This window comes from Rattus norvegicus, chromosome 2, assembly GCF_021556685.1.
Source record: "Rattus norvegicus strain SHRSP/BbbUtx chromosome 2, alternate assembly SHRSP_T2T, whole genome shotgun sequence".
In the NCBI taxonomy this organism is placed as follows: Eukaryota; Metazoa; Chordata; class Mammalia; order Rodentia; family Muridae; genus Rattus; species Rattus norvegicus.
Window position 1 is genome coordinate 34,552,629 of NC_141535.1, and position 14,068 is coordinate 34,566,696.

Genomic DNA, 14,068 nt, shown 5'->3' on the forward strand with positions numbered 1-14,068 from the left:
ACAATGCACCAGGACAAAAAAAAAAGTGTGCACCAAGTCTCTGCTCCACCCAGAGTGCCTTGCTATAATCCTTAAGGCCCATCTCAAATGCCCTGTATTTGAAATGCCCTTCAGGACTAACCAAGGTAGAAATAATTCTTTCCTTTCTCAGAACTTACCTTATGGTTCCTTCCACAGCAATCGTCTCATATGCCTTGGGAATAAAAATGGCCATGCTTCTCCCACATCTTCTATAAGAGATTGTTAGCATAAGGTGAGACCTATATAATTTGACAGTCTACATGGTGCCCACTAAACTACTATGCTTTTACAACAGACTTGGTGCTGGGTGAATGGCAGGGGTGGAGAGCGAAGTCATAGAAAAGGCCAAGAGCAGAGAAAACATTTAGAGGCTTGAGATAACTTGAATCCTCCATGGCTATTTTGTGCCCAGGTGCTTCTGAAAAAGGTTGTATAAAATAATGATCCGCCATGAGAAAGCTTGCAAGAAACATGAACAGGACAAGGGACTGAGAGCCACTTAAAACATGAGAGCTAAGCTACATGGTGATAATTACAAGAGAAGTAAATACAAGTTTAAAAGGGGCCGCACATAATCAGAGTGGGGTTGCATAAATGGATAGAAGAGCTGAGAGCAGAGTAACTGGTCACATGATAGACGACTGCGTCAGGTGTTTGACTAGGGTTGATGTTCCAGAGTTTCCCTTCCAAGGTCAGAAAGATTTTCTCCCTTCCTCTTCTGTGTGTCGTTTCAATTGTTTGAAATGTGCTGATATCTCCATAAACCAACATGTAGTCATGTTTAGGCACTATCATAGATTTACTTGATAGGATCCTTCATTCGGCCATTGTGAGGTACATCAGCTCTTCAGCAGGAGTGTGAATGTGTTCTTAGAATCCTTCTATGTCATTACTTATCTTTTAATCCACTCTTCCTGTGTTTTACTATCAGAGTTGAGTCTATTTCAACTTTTAGATCTACCAGATTCCTGTGTGTGTGTGTGTGTGTGTGTATGTGTGTGTACATATATATATATATATATATATATATATATATATATATATATGGCATTAGCTCATATGAAATTATGTTTTATCAGTAATGTTTTTTCCTATAAAGTATACTGAATTTGATGTGACTGACTATTTATTTGGTTTCTATTGGATATTTTGCTTTTCATTCATTTCTTTCAATCTTTTTTCTGTCCTTATGAATAAAGTGTGTCTTTTGTGAACAGAATTAATTACATCCTAGCTATATTCATTGTCAGTTAATTGGGGTATCGAGTCATATAACTTAATGTGATTATTAATATAATTTTATTAAAAATTTCCCCATGCTGCCCTAAAAATATCTGTCTGTGTATCTATGTATCTGCCTCTCCCTGCCCATATTTCTGTTTTTCTATTTGTCTTGTTTAATCTGTATCTTCTTGTACTTTTAGAATTATTTTGAGTTTTCTACTTTGTTCTTTCTTATCGTCTAGCTCCTTGTTATTTTAGTCTTTCTGCTGTTTTTTCATTTTGAAATCGTTACACTAGGGATTACAAGAAAGCTTCTTGAACTATTTAAGAATAACAGCAATTAGCACCTTTACCGCTTCCTGGACAATATAAAGACTTTCCAACACAAGGTCCCTGTTTATCTCATTTATTTTTGGTATTAATTTTTTCATTAATATTAAATATACCACTTAGATCGCCCAAGACTCTAGGATCGTTTGGTTTTTGTCCACATTCACTTCGATTGATTTATGTATTGCTATTGCCTTTCAGAGTTATCTGCATCCTTCTCGTATTACCATCTGTCGCCTGGAATTGGTTTCCCTGCCTGGAGAAATCCCTTTCATACATCTTTTGGTGTGTATGTATGTACTAGTGATCAAGTTTCTTGGTTGTTTTCCTAAAGATCTTAATATCATCATAACTTTTAAAAAGTTGTTTCTTTTAATATATTAAAAATGTATCATTAAGACTCTATCTTATGTTATTTCTACACCAAGAAGATTATTTTAACTTTTTTTTTTTTGAAGATAAGGCATCATGTGCCTTTTCCTTTTTGCTGTTTCAAAGCTTCTGCTTGTATGTCTGTGTGGCAGTTTCTCTTTCCTGGGTTCCTTCCCACCTTTCACTTGTAGTTTTATTACAATGTATTTGCCAGTGATTTCCTTTTTCTAAAAAGATTTGTGGGTTTGTGTGTGTGTGTGTGTGTGTGTGTATGTGTGTGCGCATGTACATGTATGTGTCATGTGTGTGCCCATGCCTTAGAGGCTAGAAGAGCACATAGATCCCGCTGGATCTGGACACAGACAGTTGTGAGCCTTAGGACATGGGTCCTGGGCACAAACTCCCGTCCTCTGGAAGGGCAGAGAGCTTCCTGAATGGTCGCTCCATTTCTCCAGCCTTTCTACAGTCTTTGGTTTGGGGTGATTGACTTTTTAATTTTATGATTTGATCTCTTTCAAGAACATTGGAGAATTGCTAGCAAATATTTTCTCAGATATTTCTTTTGCCCCGTTTTATTATTTCTTTCAATTTCTTGATTACACCTCCATTATATCTTTTTATGGTGCTCTTCTCTGTGTATCTCCTTTGCTTTTTGTTTTGTTTTGTTTTCATTCTTACTATTCTAAAATCCTTCTGCATATCAACTGATAGGTTTTTCTACTGTGTTTTCTTCTGGCTCACCGGCATTGCCTTCTGCTGTGTCTTCTTCTGTGATGGAACTCGTGTTAAATCTTCATTTTGATTATCATCTTTTGGAATTGGATAACTTTATAGGTTTGAGTTCCCCAGCAACACTCTCCATCCTTTCACCCATGATTTTAAATGTTTTTAAATGCATATTTTAGCAACTGTGCTTGATAATTTCAAGAGCTGAGTCATGCTGAATCATGATTCAGTTCATATCTACTCTCTGTTTTTCCTGTAAGCCTTTTTCTCCCTTTTTGTAACTTATCCAATGTGTTTTTCCTGGTAGGTCTATTTTATAGCATTATGGAAATTATAAATGAAAGTTTGGATGATATAGATCACATTAGAACTCTCCATGGAGAATTCTTTCTCCTCCAATAGCCAGAGAGAGTCTGTGTGACTCATGGGTTTAACCCACTAAGGATCTCTACTGATTGAGACCATTCCTGATGGTGGCCCCAATCAACAGTGCTCACTTCAGGCTTGGTGGTTTAGGTGTTCCCAATCAGCCAACCATTGTGTGGGAGAGGGAGCAAAGAAGACTTTCACCTCTCTGGGTCTTTATGTGAGATCTCTTGGTTACTCTGAAGTGCAATTTTTTTTTCTCTTTCTATTCTGGAGATACTGATGTAATCATTATACCATGGCATTTGCTCTTCAACAAAACACCCGAAGAGGAAAGGTTAAAAGGTGCGGGGAGGCTTGTCAGTGCTCCTACCCTTGCTTTCCTTCTTCAATGACTGTGGTCTTTGGAGGTCAAGCCGCCTTGTTCACTCTGATTCCTCTGACATTCTGTACTTTGCCTCCCTAAGTTTGATATACTTATTATACACTGTAGCGGCCAGAGTAATCTCATGCATAGTGTTTTACTATAGCTAGATATAACATTTTTCTACTTTAAAATATTTCAATATCATTTAATGAGGATTTAAGAAATTAAGAAAAAATAGAACTTGTTCTTATACAAGGCAAATATAACAAAATATCTCAAGCTTGTGACCCCTTTGGGAAAGGACCCTTTCACAGGGGTCACCTAAGACCATTAGAAAACACAGTCATAACTGTAGCAAAATTACAATTATGAAGTAGCAACTAAAATAATCTTATGGTTGGGGTCACCACGACACAAGAAACTGTTTTTACGGGTCTCAGCCTTAGGAAGGTTGAGAACTGCTGGTAAATGTAAAAGTTGGCCTGGGGTAGTAGTGAGAAAACGATGACTTTTAAATGTGATTTCCGTCAAACACCATTGACACTATTGGCCCACGGGCACTCAAAGTGATCTTCTTACCTTGAATGGAGCAAAAGCCCAGCTGAGGCCTTTTCTGATAATAAGATTCTGTAGTGCTGTTGCTTTGTAGAGTTTTGATCTGTTCCATCTAACCCTATAAAATGTGTCAAATCCCAGCTCCCTTGAGGTGGACGCTTGGCAGTAGATAACAAAAGCAGGGGATAAGCGCAGGGTTATTTGTTTATTTTACCAAAAGACACCCTAGCAAAACTCAACAAGAGTTTCATTTATACCTCAAATGGTTGGCATTAGGGCCATTGATTTTCAACTAACTATTTGTATATCCTTATGATATTTTAAATTCTCTGGCTATATATTTCCTGATAAATAGTCACTGAAGGAAAACATTAAAACTCCCCTTTCCAGAGTGACTGAACTATTAAAGTATTACCCACGGGATTGAATGATGTGCCAACATGGAGAACCATTGTTCTAAAAGAGTATTTAAAACAATAACTTGTTAAATAGATGTCATTCCTGTTAGAAACCTGCCCAGCATTTGAACTGCTGAGCCAGTAAGAGGGAAGGCTCTTTTGAGGGAAGACTTCCTTATTGGGTTAGGGAAAAAAATGCCATTCCAGCTTTGTTTCCCTTTGATTGCTGTGGCCTTTTCTCCTAGGCTTCACGGAAAACATTGAGACAAGGAAGAGTCCTACCTCACCGCTTTAAAAAGCAGTGGAATTTGGGAGTGGTCTTGGCAGCTCCTTGGTAGGAGTAGGAGGGGATTGGATGAACACGAGACGAGCAGAGGGAGTTTGTGTGGGTGGTGTAGCAGGCCACAAGGAACAGGTGGGGCTGGGGAAAGAAGTTGGCCAGTGTAAATTTTCCTGGGGTAGGAGTGGCCAAGAAACGTTAGGACACAAATGTCTAATATTAAATTTTGTGTTGTTTTCTGTGCTGGAATGAGAACCATATGCAGTACATTAGAACTGTTAGCTTAAGTACCGCCAACATGCTACAAATAAAACAACAGTTCTGATGTTAACTCTACTCTCTCTACCAATTGATTAGTGAAAACCCAGGCAAGCTGTGGCCTGAAAAGGGTCTCAGCCCCAGCCTGGCCTGCTTCCGGTTCTTTCCTCCTTGTCTTTGTGTAACCCTCTTCTGCCCTCTCCCATTTGTATTCTTTATAGCCAAGTGCAAGGTCCCTACTCAAAGATTGTTTTTAATGTCAGTTATAGAGAATGCCAATGTTCTGTCAACGTCCAAACTCTACGACATGTAGTATTGTGATGTATGTTTATTCAATCTCACTTGTGTTTATGCTTTTCCCCAAAAGATGGATTATATCCTGGAATTCTGGGAGACAGTTTCCCACTTCTGACCATTCCCCACAAAACTCTCCTTTAGGAATTAATGGCTGCAGTAGAGCAGAATCAAGTCCTACCATTGCTGTAATCTTTGGTGCAAATCCTGTGATCACATTTTAATCCAAAGTAATTCTTTAATTAGCTACTACAACCTAGACTCCTTTCCTTTCCTGTCTGGCCCTTTCTATTCCTGGCTATGTTTATTCCATCATCACTACAGATGTGGTTGCTGGTGAGCTTTCACATGTCTGTTGTTTGAAAGCTTTCAGCTGCTGCCAGGATCCCAGAAAGGATGCTGGGAAGTGTCAGGGATGAAAAGGAAGAACATGCAGAAAAGAAAAGACGCTACCTCTTTTTCTTTTTTTCTGTTTTCCTTTCTCATAAATCAACATTATCACACACCATCACCGCCATAGCCTTGTTCGAAAACAGATTGCTTTGTTCAACCTACTACTGATCCTTGGGTGAAAGACGATGTTTAATACATTGATTACATCATCTCACTGTCCAAACCCACCTGATTCTGTGCTTTCGGATTCCTCTTTTGGTCGTTTTGATTTTACTCTTAGCTGGATTCTGCTTTATTTCTTTCTAGCGATTTTATCATCAGCGTCCTGATTACAGTTCAGCACACTGTCCCGATTTTTCAGCTCTCTCTCTCTCTCTCTCTCTCTCTCTCTCTCTCTCTCTCTCTCTCTCTCTCTCTCTCTCTAAATATAGTTCATTTACATCCCCAGGCCCCCAAACTATAAACTGGAGTAAATATTCTGTAACTAGTAGTGCTCTCCAGAAAAATCAATTGTTATATACAGGGCAGTTTCCCCTGAGAGCCTCATTTGAATGAGATCTGAATATTATTTTTCACAGGGTGAAATGGTAGCAGCCTCAATAACACTAGCACATTGCTTTGGCAGGAGGAGTCTCTATCCGACACTTTTGACCTGTTATTCCTGGGAGATTTTTTCAACAGTAGAAGCTGTCACTATGAGGCAAGAGGAGAGTTTGTAAACCATTCTGGTTTGGAGGGAGAGGGAAGGGGAGGGGTATGTATCACCCAGAGCAGTGGCTCTCAACCTGTGGGTCACGACCTTTTACAGGGGTCACCTAAGACCACGGGAAAACACCAGATATTTACATTATGATTATTATAGTAGCAAAATTACAGTTACGAAGTAGCAACTAAAATAATCTTATGGTTAGGGGTCACTGCAACATGAGGAACTGTATTAAAGGGTCACAGCATTGGGAAGGCTGAGAACTACGCTCTAGAGGGAGGAGCAGAGGCATCAAATTCACTTTCTAACTTTTAAGTGTAAGTTTTAGACTTAGTGTTGCCTTTGTGCTAAGAATACATCAAAAATGCTGCTAACGTGGGATCGAGGAATTTGTTCTATATTATTGATAAACATTATTCCTCTAACAATAGGTGACCATCTACTCACTCTACAGAAAACACTGAGTAAGGAACTGGGACCAGAACCAGCTACACCACCTCCATGACTGAGTGCAAAGTAAGAATTCAGGTCTCTTTTATAAATAAATTAAGAATATCAAGCCAGGGACGGTAGAGCATTAAAGAAAGTTATTCCATATACAGGGCATCACAGGCTCCATGCCAGTCTAAATTTTGTTTGTAAAGCCCCTGGCCTTGAGAGGTAGAGTAAGAGCTAGATATGTCCCTGGCTTAGTTATAGACTCTTCTAGGATCCATTTATGCAAAGTCATTATGAGGCCCCATGACTGGAATTATAATTAAATAAATCTAAATGCTGGTAGACCTTTTCTGAGTTATGTAATCTTTCTATCTGTTTAAATTCTTCAGACAAAACAAAAGCTACAGGTACAAAACTGCCCCCTATCTTACAAGTCAAAGTAGAGTGTTTTACTTTTGGCGATTCTCGACACACACAGTGGATTCCACCAGAAAGTCTTGCTTGCGAGCCTCCAGGGCATCTTTATCTCTTTTCCTCAATTACCTGGCCTAGGAAAGCTAGGTGGTCTCTAGAACTCAGATCGGGCCAGATCTATTAGGCTTCCAGTTGAAGCATGTTTGCGGCTTGATCCCTTAGGTTTATTGAGGGCAAAGAACCTCCCTCATTGTATACCAGCACTACCCAAACCATTGTGGGACAAGACACATAAACTTAAAGGGTCTCTCCCTTCTCCACTTGGGCTTTAGTTCTCAGATGGGGCTGGTACTCTGGGCTTTCTGGTTCTGCGGTTCCCAGATTTACACAGAGCTGTTCTATTGGATTCCCTGCTTCTCCAGTTCAGAGATGCTTATTGTGGGGCTTCGAAGCCTCCATGATTCTGTTGTAAACCTACTCACTTAATGGAGTCCCCCATCTTATGGCAAATTGGTCTGTTTCCCTGGGCATCCTTAATTGATACAATTGGTGACACCTTACAGAATGGTAGATGAGTGACCCGGTTGGCACTCTGTAGTAGTGTTTAGCCCAGAATTTACTCAAGGGAAAGCAGTTATTGGTAAGTGAAAGATGTGAGACTCTCTGAAGGTCACTGGAGCTGGCTTCAAAAGACACCAAAGCTCTATGTGTCACATGCTTACTCTGAACCCCGCTGTGCCACTCTCCATGCCTGACGGTACTCTTTACAAATATTCCAAATATTCCCATCATACCCATTTTCATGAGGAACATCGAGAGTCTGTAAGATGAAGCCACCAGCCAGGATGTAAAGCAGGTGTTTAGGCCTCTAATTCCTGGGCGCCTCCCCTCCACACTCTGCTTTCATTGGAGTTGAATCAAAGTTGGCAGGGTCTATGCTTTCAAACTGTGATGAAGCCTTAGTTTAGATCCCAGCAGAACCCATTCTGCTTCGTTTCTCCAATGCAGAACATATTCCAGTTTCTCTGTCTTTCAGCATCAGAGGAGATAAGGCCCTGATGGCAAAGCCTGCTGAAGGATTACTAAAGGGCCTTCCCTCAGAGCTGGAGAGATGACATGGATAGTCATGGCAGAGGCTGTGAGGAGGAATTGCTTAGATGCCCTCCAGGCAGTGTAGGCTGTGCTAGTGACACAGATGGCAGGCCAGAGGTAAACTGTTCTGAATACAACTTTGAGGAACTCATCCCAACCCTTGGAAGTTGTAAACCTAAAATGAATTTAGTTCAATTCAGCATAGCTAGGGTTGGGTTTTTGGTTGGTTGGTTGGTTGGTTTAATAGATTTTATTACTTTTTTGTTCTAGAAAAGACCCAAGCAGGTCTTGACCTTATGATACTATTTCCTCTAGCTCCCAAGTACTAGAATTGTTTGCATATATCGCCATACTTGATAACCGCTTGTTTCATAGCCTTATATATGGCTAATTACAAAAGAGATGGTACAGAGGATATCAAGATCTTATTCGTTCTTAAAATCCCTGACAGCCTTGTCCTGAGCAGAACAGGCAGTGGCTCTTTGAGCTGTTTCATCATCTGGCTCACCTGACATCCTCCCGTGGACAACCATTATGTGAACGATGGACAGCCGAGATGCCTTTTTGGAACAGTGAGTATTTTGGTAATTCCTCTATGGTGATTATATTGAGATCAGCGATCAGAAGCCACAGGAACTTGGAATGGCAAAGCGAAGCCCTAAACTACAGCAGGAAATAACACATACCTACTCCATGCCTCACAGCTGGTGCTGTGGGCATTTCCACTCCATTCAGTCCTCCCATTTTTCTTAATTCCTAGACTTCACCTGAGCTTTCTTTCTTTGCTGCAGGCCCCAATGAAAGCAGATAAATTCTACACTGGCCTGCATTTCCTCCCACGCACCGTATCCCTTCCATACGGACCACTGCACATACTGAAGGCTGCTTAATGGAGGACACAGCAAAGCTCCTCTGTATGACAAAGGCATGCTGGTGATAATAACATGATCTGTACTCGTGCATTCATTAAGTAAAACTTATTCTTATACCCAGATTTACCAATAAGGAAGCCCATGAAAATAAAGGTTTAAAAGATCTGCCAGAATTGTGCTGTAAATGGTGATGTTAGATTCCCAGTCTGAGCTCCCATAGGAGTTCCCTCTGTCTCTGTGCCCTGACGATGCTGTGATCTTAAAACCATGTTCTCATCCTTGTTATCTTATCAATTATTTTTATAACCCCATGGTGGATGAATTATTAATCCCATTGTACAGATAAGAACAGTGAGTTTCAGAGGTTGAAAGCTCAGACTTTTTTTTTTTATTTTTTGTAAGGTACATTTTAATGAATGTTCTGCCACAGAACATCTTGAGGAGAAATGGGAAAAGGTTGGCTCATGAATATGGAAGAAGCAATGCGAGAAACCAGTTCAGAGGAATGACTCCTCCTTCCTCACCTCCACCCCCAGCAGCAAGGGGAAATAAAACTTAATCATCTGTTGGGAAGTGCTGTTTTCAACTGAAGTGAGAAAGGCTAGACCCCTGGGAGCAGAGAAGTCTCTCCTGGATTTTACAGAATTAATGAAGAGGTATTTAAATGGGAGGAAATGGGAGGGGGAGAGAGAAAGAGGCCCTCATTCCTGCGACCTTCTGCACTGTGCCTTGCCTCACAGGAAAACCACATACACATTCTTTTAATTGAATTGAATCCAGCTCTTTGGTACGCACTTTCCTCTTGAGCGAACGAATGCTAATTCAGGAGTAAAAACAGCCTGATTTCTAACACATCCGGGCTTCTTCAAGACTTAAGGTCCTTCCAGCTCCTGTAATTACCCTCATATTATTGCTACATACCAATCTAGTGTCCGATTGAAAAATGTAACAAATGATTACCAGAAACCCACGTGTCAACCTCAAGAATGAGTCTGCAATGAGAGACTATAGTCTCTGAGTTGAGGGATATAATTTTACCACCTGGTGTTGTCGGTTCTTTATCAATTGAAAATCAATCAACTTCAACCAGTGCCTTAGAACCTATTGCCTTAACCTTTAGATGACAAAAGGGACCCTTTCTCTCCCTGGCAGCTGCAGGTCTAGTCCAGCTTTGCCTTTTCTGTACAAGAAACCAAACTCAAACTGCTTCCTGATGGGAGAAAATAGTTCTGCAGCCTCTGGCAAATGATTGGAAATTGTTTTCCAGTGTCTAACAATGGTCACAGGAAGCGAATTCAACTGGAGGGGTCAGGTTCTCGTCATCTCTGCAGACTTTGCTGGTCTTTTCTTCTTGCTCATGATTTATCCCCCCCTCCCCGTGTTTACAAGGTTATGTAGACCACCATCTCCTCCTCCCAGGGAGAGGATATCTCAAATAGAAACCAGATTCAACAAAGACTTCAGCTGATAGGCACCAAAATCTCCACTACCCCAACCCCTAATGCACTAGACACATCATGATCCTGGTCAATCTGCTCAAGTTGAAGTGGGGCTCTCCCTGTACTAGCTTACTCTACTGCTTTTGGGATAGTCAGTTCTTCTACGTGTCTGTTCCTATTGAAGATGACCACAGTAGGCTCCCATGTCAGTTAGTGAAAGCCAAAGGATCAGGATCAGGAGATAAGCATGAAGAAAGATTAGTCATCACTGTAGCTGGTAAGGTAGACAGCACTGGTATTATTTGCAACTCAACACCTTCCCAGAACAAAGGGAACATGGGAAATTTTTGTTAAGGGAACCTATATGTATTCACAGGGAAACACTTTAGGATGGACACATTGACACACACTGAGCATGCAGAGTTTAACGAATACATTCCTAAACACGATCAGTCTAAGTGGAATAAAAGGTGACAGCAGACACAATATTTGACAGGATCGCCTAAAAGTTAGGGAGCACGTGTTCAAAATGTTAAAATGACGCACATGCCCCTGGATGTGCTTAGCTTGACCCCACCACCACCCAGAATGCCTTTAGCTGAAATGAAAGGAAAGACACTGAAGGTGGGTCAATATAGAAGTGTGCACCTAAAGATGGATGCCTCACTTTGTGGGTCACGATATGTTTATTCTTTTCAGCTAAATTCTCCTAGGTATTCTCCAATGAACAGAATGCTTTACCATTTTTTTTTTCAGAATGACTCTTCATCGTATTCACGTGCTTTGTGTCGTTTCAATAGGAACTTGGAGGAAAAGGAACAGCTAATGTGCAGGCTCAAATCTCCAATGTCGAGCGGAAGTCTTGACGTCCGCTTCAAAAACAATTACTAATACAATTTATAGCCCTGTTTATGGTGTAAAAGTAAGAAGCCCATGAACATGGTCAGCACTGTAGGAAGTGAACAGTTTATTAAACTGTTGGCTGTGCTCTAATCCTGGCTTCAGAACGATTAACTAACAAATCCATCATCTAGAGGAAAGCTGGCTTGGCAGAGATTAATTCTTAAACTATTCTTATTAGGTGCATTGTTTGGCTTGAATTTGAGAAAACTGCAAGAATTGTTGAAGGGCATTGTATGCGTGTATATTTTTAAGTTAAAATAGAAATAAATTGTAGTACATGGCCGTAGAAGCAGCCTTTCCTTTTGACCTTCTGGTCATTTAAATAGTTGAAAAGCACAGAACTTTCAACAAGGATTTCTCAGAGCCCTTCATCTGGGCTGAAAGGGTAAATAGGTGAGTGGTGAAAGGTAGCAGAAACCCCATGGTAACTTAAGTGCAGCGATGCAACTTCTTATAAGGCTACTGGGGACGCGTAGAATTCACAAAGACAAATGACAATATTGGAGACCAGTGATAATCTACTCATCTGCCAAACGCAGAAAGCTTTGCATAAGGAGCCTCTACTTCACGAAATTAAATTAAAGGTCAGAGGTCGGGGGAGGGCTCGCGTATCATTTTGGTGCCTTTAAGTGACTTAATTTTCACAGAAAGACTTCAGGCTTGCATTGCTCTTGGTCCTGAGATGTAGCAATGATTCAGGAGACGATCTCCTCCTGTCTGTCTTAGCTCTCAGAGTATAAAGCAAACCCTCATATAAAACCTTATCAGAGGCTGCAATGTGATTTGGAATTGCAAAGGGGGATAGAACGAGGGGCTGAGTGGATATGTCGGTTGGTAACGCACTGTCTGGTGAGTTTGAGGACCTGGATTCGACCCCTAGCATCGATGGAACAGATGAGCTGGTATGCATCTGTCATACCAATGGTGAGGAAGGAGAGACAGGCAGATCTCTGGAACTTGGTGGGTAGCCAACCTAGGCAAGTCAGTGAGCCACAGGACCCAGACAGGTACCCAGGCAGAACAAGGTAGCCCCTGTCTCAAAAACATCTGGGAACATGTGTGGGAAGATAGAGAGAGAGACAGAGAGAGAGAGAGAGAGAGAGAGAGAGAGAGAGAGAGAGAGAGAGAGAGAGAGATTAGAATGAGGTAGAGAGGGGTTGGAAGAAAGGAAATAGAACAGAGCGACTTCAGAAAGGTTGTGTGAGACACTGTGTTGGGAATACCTGGGAGAGCACAGCAGTACAGGAAAGTTTATCTACCAAAACTTCCTATGCCTATAATTTATCATAGTCATTCCCATGAGATCTAAAATCCCCCAGTTTCTGACTATATCCCCAGAGTTCTCTACCTAGGTACCAGAGCCATAGCCTGCACAGGAGCACATAGGTTCTGTCTTGGTTAGGGTTACTACTGCTGTAATAAAACACCATGACCAAAGAAATGTGGGGAGGAAAGGGTTTCTTTGCTGCACACATCCAGGTTGTAGTCCATCACTGAAGGAAGGCAGGATAAGAATTCAAACAGGACAGGAACCTGGAGGCAGAAGCTGATACAGAGGCCATGAAGAGTGCTGTTTATTGGCTTGCTCCCAGGAACGCTAGGTCATAGGTGGCACCACCCACAGTGGACTAGGCCCTTTCCATAAATCACCAATTAAGAAAAGGCACTGTAGGCTTGCTTACGCATAGCTCCATTTTGTGGAAGCATCTTAAAATCCACATGCCCTCCTCTCAGGGAACTGTAGCTTGTGTCAGGCTGACAGAAAACTAGGGAAAATGGGTACAATGATATCTTTGCTGGGTTCTCTGACTTTGGGAACAGCAATGGTAGCAGCAAACCAGATCTTTCATTTTGGGAACTGTGTAGCTGTTGCTGAACTCTTGTTGCTCTATAAACAAAGAATGTCATAGATTGGTGACAGCACAGAAACTGAGTCCAGTTCACCATCCTTATCTGGGATGATGCTTCTTCCAGAAACTTCTCCTAAAGAGAAGGAAAGACTTCTTCTTTTAATCCTCACATATCTGCTTTTGCCCTGCTCAGTACCCTAATCTATCTCTGAACCAACGTATGCATCCAGGAAGTAGGAGTATTAAATTTATACCCTAATTATCTATGCATTCTCAAGGCCTTTTGGGGTAGCCGTAGATCTCAGAGTGACGACTGGAGCAGTGTTAAAGAAGAAAGAAATATTATGTGGTAAATTTTTGGTTTGGTTTGGGTTTTTGAGACAGGATTCAGGACACAGTCTTGGTTGTCCTGAAACTGGTTCTGTAGACCAAGCTGGCCTCAAACTCAGAGATACAGATGTTCTTTCACACCCAACATATAAACTATGGTCTGGAACCACTTATAGATTTAATTTAATTGTTAGATATCTGGCCATACTTGGTGAGACCAAATCTTTCCTTTTAAGCATACTTACTCAATTCAATCAGTGGCTCCTCCTAGATCAATCCAATTGCAGCCCAAATGTGCACACCCATAGAATGCTCGGTGGAAGATTGCTCCCACAAAGAAGCCATGTGGATGGGAAGAGGGTGATTATAAACTAAAAGAATACAACATACCTGAAAGGGCCATTTTTATAAATTTTAAGGTTCAATAAATTTAACCACGC

General features: G+C 41.1%; 1 long non-coding RNA gene across 10 annotated transcripts in view; it reads left to right on the forward strand.

Annotated features, from left to right (window-relative positions):
* LOC102556051 (uncharacterized) overlaps positions 1-11,732 on the forward strand; it is a 77,037-nt gene extending 65,305 nt beyond the window's left edge. For 3 of the 10 annotated variants that reach the window (XR_015673823.1, XR_015673822.1, XR_015673824.1), the window contains exons 2-7: positions 178-253; positions 1,777-1,860; positions 6,210-6,284; positions 6,722-6,806; positions 8,686-8,806; positions 9,026-9,279. This is a non-coding gene — a long non-coding RNA (uncharacterized LOC102556051). Of the gene's footprint in view, positions 1-177; positions 254-1,774; positions 1,869-6,209; positions 6,285-6,721; positions 6,807-8,685; positions 8,807-9,025; positions 9,280-9,508; positions 9,763-11,301 lie in introns of those variants that run through there. The other 7 variants (XR_015673828.1, XR_015673826.1, XR_015673833.1 and 4 more) reach the window with 7 other exon arrangements.
* The last annotated feature ends 2,336 nt before the right edge of the window (positions 11,733-14,068 follow it).